This window comes from Phalaenopsis equestris, unplaced genomic scaffold (assembly GCF_001263595.1).
Source record: "Phalaenopsis equestris unplaced genomic scaffold, ASM126359v1 Scaffold235084, whole genome shotgun sequence".
In the NCBI taxonomy this organism is placed as follows: domain Eukaryota; kingdom Viridiplantae; phylum Streptophyta; class Magnoliopsida; order Asparagales; family Orchidaceae; genus Phalaenopsis; species Phalaenopsis equestris.
Genome location: NW_018252973.1, coordinates 26,943 through 33,817, shown reverse-complemented (window position 1 = coordinate 33,817; position 6,875 = coordinate 26,943).

The window sequence follows — 6,875 nt, the reverse complement described above, 5'->3', positions numbered from 1 at the left end:
CAAAGAGGGAGCTAGAGAGAGATAGAGAGCAAGCAAGAAAGAGGAGAGAGGGAGATAATAAGAGATAGAGACAAGGAGGATGTGGAGAGACCGTGTGAGAGATGAATTAGGTAGAGATAGTTGGAGAGAGGGGAGAGAGTTGGATAGAGAGGAAGAGAAAACTATAGAGGCAAGAGAGAGTAAGGCAAGAGGGAGCAAAAGAGAATGAAGAGTGAGAGGGAGGAAAAGAATAAGTGTGAGTAACAGAGCAAGAAAGGCAAAAAACAAGGTGGGAGAGAGAGAATAAGATAGAAATAGAGAAAACTATGAGGACAATTGAGTGGGAGCGGGAGTAAGAGAGAGGGATAAAGATTTAACAAGGAGGTGTGAGAGAAAGCTAGGAAGAGAGAGTAAGGTCGGAGAGAGGATAAGTTAAAGAGAGAGGAGAGTGAAAGAAGAAGTAGGCAAAATGGATAGAGGGAGTAAGATAAATATGGAGGGCAAAAGAGAGATAGTAAGAGGTAGAGTGGGAGCGAGAGAGAAGGGGAAAGAGCAAGCTAGAGAGATAAAGAGCAAGCAAGAATGAGAGAAATAATGAGAAGTAGATGAGAGTAGATAAAAGAGGAAGTGATTAAGAGAGAAGGGGTGAGAGAAAAGGAGGGGAAGGGAGTGAAAGAGAGAAAAAAAAATAGAGGGGGAGGGAGAAAGAAGGTGAAAAATATTTTTACCTAACCCACTTTCTCTTACTAGTTTCTCTCTCATTCCCTGTCAACTCTCTCATTCACTCTCACTTGCTCTCTCACTCGCTTGCTCTCTTTTCCACTTCTCCATATCTCTCTTCCATTCCAACCCTCAAACACTTCCATCTTACATCCCTCTTTCTCCCCCTACTTATCCTCTTTCCTTTTTTTATTTCCCTCTACCTCCTTTCATCTACTCTCTTTATCCTCTTTACTCTCTCTATCTATCTTGCTCTCTCTCAATTCTCTAAAACTCTCTCTCCTTCTTTTCGTCTCTTCTCTTTCCATCTCTCTTTCTCTCCCTCTAGCTCTCTCTCACTCTTCCTCTATCCCTCTCTCTTTCTTTCATCTCTCTATCTTCCTTACCTCCCTCTATCTCACTCACTCTTCCTCTGCCCCTTTCTCTTTCTTTCATCTCTCTATCTTTCCTCCCTCCCTCCCTCCCTCCCTCCCTCAATCCCACTCTCTTTGTCTCACTCTCCCTCCATCCTTCACATCCATTATCTCTTTATCTTACTCAATCTTCGTCTTTCTCTACTTAGCTCTCTTATCTTCTCTCTCACTCTATCTTTTTTCTTTCTCACTCTATGACTATCTCACTCTCTGTTACTCACTTTTTCTCTCTCCCAATTTCTCTCTTTCATGCCCTCTTTTTCACTCTCTATCTCTTTCTCTATCTCCCCCTCATTCCAATCCTCAAACGCTCCCTCCCTACGTTCCTTTTTCTCCTCCTCATCAACTTTCCTGTCCCAATTTCCCTCTCCCTCCCTTCTCTACTCTCCCTATGATCTCTCATACATTTTCTCTCTCTCTTTCTCTCTTTTTTTTTTCTTTCTCTTTCTTTCTTTCTCTCCTTTCTTTCTCTCCAATTTCCTTGTCAACCATCTTTATTTCTTCTTCTCTTGTCTCTCTATCTCTCTTTCTCTAATTTCATTGCTCTTTTTCTGTCACTTGCTCTCCCTCAGAGGTGACAAGAGAGGGAGAAAAAGAGATTGGAAGAGTAGGGGACAAAAAGAGTGAGAGAGAGAAAAGAGAGAGTGAGAGAACATTATGTGAGATAGAAGAGAGAAAGCAAGGTAGAGAAAGGAGGGTCAGAAAAATAATAAGGGAAGGATGCAGATATATTTAGAGAGAAAGAGAGAGAATAGAGCTGAAGAGAGGGAGGGAGACATGGAGTGAGAGAGTGAGAGAGAGAGAAAGAAATAAGCGAGTGAAAAAATAGAGTAGCGAGTGTGAGAGAGAAATGAGAGAAAAGATTGAAAGAAGAGAGTGAATAGAGAGGGAGTGAGGGAAGGAGGGACTACGGAGAGAGAGAAGGAGAGAAAGGGGAAAGAGAAAGAAAATAAGGGGGCATTGAGCGAAAGGGAAACAAGATTGAAGAGATAGAGGAAGAGATGGGGAAGGAGGAATGGATGGAATGAGGGAGGGGGAGGGCACAAAAAATTGAGATTGAGAGGGAGGGAAGTAGAAAAGAGCACGAAAGAATGATAGAAAGAAAGATGGAAGGAGAGAGGGAATGAGAGTTTAAGTGGGAGAGAGAGGCACGAGAGCAAGCAATTGAGAGAAGGAGAAGGAAAGAGAAGGAAAGAGAGCAAGCAACATAGAGATAACTAGAAAGAGAAGATGGAAAAGCTTGCTATTTTTCACTCATCTTTTCTCACTTTCTCTTCTCAATCTTTCTTTCTATCACTCTCTGCCTTCCGCTCTCTTGCTTTCTCTCCTCTTTTCTTTTTTCTCTCTCCCCCTCTCTCACCCCTTTCTTCCCCTTTCTCTCTTCTCTTTCTCTCTCTTTTCCCTCTATCTCTTTGCTCACTCACCACCTCTCTCGCTTCCCCTTTCTCTCGATCTCTTTCTTCTCTAACTAGATCTCTTCTTTCTCATTCTAAATTTCTCCCCCTATCTCTATCTCTTGTTCTCTATCCTCTCTCCCACTCTATCTATACCTTCTCGCCCTCCCTCCCTCTCTCCCTCCTCACACTCACTCTGACTTTCTCTCTTTCCTTCTCGCTCAATCAATCTCTCTCCCTTTGTCTCTCCGTTTCTCTCTCTCTCACTCTTCATTCATTCATTCACTCTCTTTCCTTCTGTATCTCTTTGTTATTTCTATCTTTTTCTATTTTGTCACTCTTCGTTACTCACTCTCTCATCTAGCTCTCTCTTTCTATCGCTCTATGACTCCCTCTCTCTTGCTTTCTCTCCCACTCTCTTTCACGTTCTCTCTCCCCTCTCTCGCCTTCTCTCTTACTCATTTTTTTTCTCCCTTTCTTGTTATCCTTCTCACCCTTGCTTGCTCTCTATTTCTTTCACTATCTCTTTGCTCTCTCACTATATCTCTTGTGCTTCGTTTCTCTCTATCTCTCTCTTGATCTCATTCTTGTCTAACTTACTCCGTTCAATCCTTTTCCAACTCTCTCCCTCTCTCCATCTATTTCTCTCTATACTCTCTCCCATTCTCTCTCTTACCCTCTCACTTTCCTTCTCTCCCTTCTTCACTCTCACTCTCTCACTTTCTTTGACTCTCTCTCTCTCTCGCTTTATCTATCTCATTATCCCTTTCTCTATCTTACGCTCTCTCTCCCTCCTCTCTTTTCATTCATTCTTTCTCTTCTCTTCTCCCTTTCTTTCTACCTTTCTTTCTACCCTCCCTCCTCCCACTATCTCACCCTCCCTCCCTCTAACATATCTTTCCTCTCTCTCTTTATCCCTCACTTTCTCTCTCACTCTCTTTTCTCAGTCTAGCATACTCTCTCTTATATTTCACCGAATCTACTCTCTTGTTCCCTTTCCATCCCTTTCCCTCACACTCCCCCTCTCTCCCCCTTTATATCAATCACTCTCTCTATGACCTACGCTCTCTCTATCTCCCCTCCCTCTCCCGTTCTCTCTTTGTCACTCTCTTTTCTCTCTATTCTCTTTACCCTATCTCGCTTGCTCTAATTCCTTCTCTATCCCTTTGCTCTCTCCATTCAGTTATATTTTTTCAGTCTTCTTTTCTCACTCTCTCTTATTGTTCTTTCTTTCTATCGGTCTTTGCCTCCCACTCTCTTGCTTTCTCTTAGCTACCCTCTTTAACATTCCCTCATCCATCCCTTCCTACTCTCTATCTCTATTCTTCCATAACGCTCTCTTTTTTCTACATTCTTTTTATCTCCCTCACTCTTTGGACCTCCTCCTCCATTCCTCCATATTTTTTGTCCTCCCTCTTTCCTTCTCATTCTCACCCACTTTCTCGCACTCTTCCTTTCCCTTCCTGCCGCCTCTTATTCTCTATTTCCCGCTATCTCTCTCTTATAAATCTGCTCTCTCTCTCTCTCTCTCAACTATACCTACCTCCCTCATCACTATCCCTCTCTCTACTCTCTCCTCATGTATCTTCTCTATAATCACTCTCTATCCCACTCTATTACTCTCCCTCCCTTCCTCCCTCTCACTTTATCCATTCTTTCACCCTCTCTCTTTTTCACCCACTATCCCTCCCTCTCTTTCTTTTTCTCTTGTTATATCTATCTTCTCTTCTTTACTCTCTATTTACTCTCTTCTCTTCTTTACTCTCTACATCTCTCTAGCTTTATCTCTTCCATGCTTTCTCTATCAATCTCCTCCAATCCCCCACTTTTCATTTCTATTTTCTTATCTCTCTCCCTCACTCTTGCTCTCTCTATATATCTCTCACTCCCTTGCTCCTGTTATTTCTCTCTATCCCTATCTAGTTATATCTAGTCTTTCTCGCTCTCTTCCCTTCCCCCTGCTCTCTCTCCATGTCTTTCCTCCTCTCTGATACTCGTTCTATCCTCCCACATTCTCTCTCTCCCTCTTTGTGCCGCTCTCTATCTCTCCCACTCCGCACCTCAATCTCACTCTCCCTTTACATTTTTCCCTTTCTCCATATTACTTTCATTCTTTCTCTCTTCCACTCTCTCTGTCCCTCTCACTCACTTCATTCTTACCTCTCTTGCTCCCTTGTTTGCTCTCTCTCTTTTCTTTCTCTCACCCTCTCACTCCATCCCTCTCTCTCCCCTCTTAATCCACCTCTTTTACTCTCTTTTCACTATTCTGTTTGTTGTTATTTTTCTCTCTTGGTTGCTCTTGCTTTCCTTCTCTATCTCTTTGCTCTTTCTCCATCTCTCTCGCTTCCCTTTCTCTATATCTTTTCCCTCTCACCATCTCTTTCTCTCTTGATCAGGTTGGAACGGAGAGAGATAGATCACAAGACAAAAAGAGCAGGCATAAGATTGAGAGGGAAATAGATTAAGAGATATTGAGAGACAGAGAGAGAGAGAAAGGTAGTTAAAGTTAAGAAAATAGTAGACATGAGGATGAATAAGAAGAAAATTAAGAAGAGAGGGAGCTTGGAAGGGAGAAAGAGAGAAAAAGTGAGGGAGGGCAATAGAGTGAAGAGAGAAGAGTGTTGAGAGAGAAAAGACTAATAGAAGGAATAATGAGAGTGAGATCATGGCAGAGAGGGATAGAGAGGGAGTGAAAAAGAAAGAGAAAAAGAGATAGATAAGTGATGAGATGGAGAGAGTGGGACCACAAGAGAATGGTTGAGATTGGCAGTGAGAGATTGAGGGAGAACACTATAGAGAAATAAAGGACAGATGAGGATAGAGAGTGAGAACGGTTCAGAGAGAATGAGATAAGAATGGTGAGAGAGATCAAACAAAGAGAGGGAGGGTTAGGAAGTGAGAAAGATTGTGGGAGATAGAGAAAAGCTTAAGAGAGGGAGAGTAAGAGAGATAAAGAGAGGGAGGGGAGACAAAGGAAGATAATTATAGAGAGAAGTATAGAGAGGGAGGGAGAGAGGGAGGGAGGGAGTGGGAGAGAGGGAGAGTGAAGGTGAGCATGTGAGAGAGATCAAGCAACATATTGAGAGAAAGAGAGATAGAGAGGACAAGAAAGTGTGAGTGAGAGTAGAGAAGATACGGAGAGAGAGAGAGAGATAACAAGAAGGTGTGAGAGAAAGCTAGGAGGATGGAAAGGGAAAGAGAGAAATTTGGTGATGGAGGTAGTGTGAGATAGAGACACAGAAGTGAGATAGAGAAATAGAGGGAGTTTAGAAAAGAGATAGAGGGTAGGATAGAGAGAGAGAAAGTGATGGAGAGAAGGGGAGTGAGAGAAAGAAAGAGAAGAGAGAGAAGAGGAGGAGAGAAAGAAGAGAGCGAGAAGAGGGAGGGATAGGAAAATAGAGAGAGGAAGGGAGGTATGGAAGGGAAAAGAGATGGAAGTACAGAGGAAGAGAAAATGGGTCGTAAATGGAGGTATAAAGATAGTGTGTGATGGTTTGAATGAGGAGAGAAAGAAATATTAGCAGGGAGAGAGAGAGCGAGAAAGAGAGATAAAGACCGAGTGAGGAAGAGAGAGTACGACTGAGGGAGATAGAGAGAGTGAGAGAGAGAGAGTGATTAAGAGAGTGAGAGAGAGGTAGAGAGAGTTGGAGAGGAATTAAAAAAAAGGGAGATTGAGAGAATTGAAGATTGTTGTCATGAGATAGAAGGAGAGAGAGAAATGAGAGAGGGGAGAGATAGAGCGAGAGAGAGTTTTGTTTAGATTAATGAGTGGGAGAAAGAGAAAGAGATGGAAAGTGAAATAGCAAGAGAGAGAATAGAGGGAAGGAAGGAGTGGGATAGGGGGAGAGAAAAAAAAGAAGATCTAGTGAATAAACAATGTGGGAGGGTGAGGGAGAGCGCGAGAGAGAGTGAGGAAGAGGTAGCGTAAGAGAGAGTGAGGAAGAGGGCAAGAGAGAAAGAAAGAAAAGAAGGGTAGGAGAGGGAGAAAAATAGAGAGAGAGAGAAGAGACAGAAGAGCATGAGAGAGAGTGTGTGTGAGAGAGAAAGAGAGCAAGAGAGACCTAGAAGAGCAAGAGATAGAGAGCAATAACAAGGGATAGAGAGTGAGAGAGTGGTAGAGAGAAGACGTATGGAGAGAGGTAGAGAGAAATTGAGGGAGACAAATAAAGACATATGGAGGGAGGGAGAGAGACAAAGGGAGAGAGTGCAAGCCATGGAGGGTATGAGAGAAATAAAGTAAAAGAGACTAATAGAGAGAAGATGGATTGAGTGAAAGCGAGGGAGGAAGAGAGGGGGCGTGAGAGAGAGAAAGTGAGAAAGAGAAGCTATAGAGAGATAAGTGAGAGTGAGAATAAAGAGGACAGTGAGA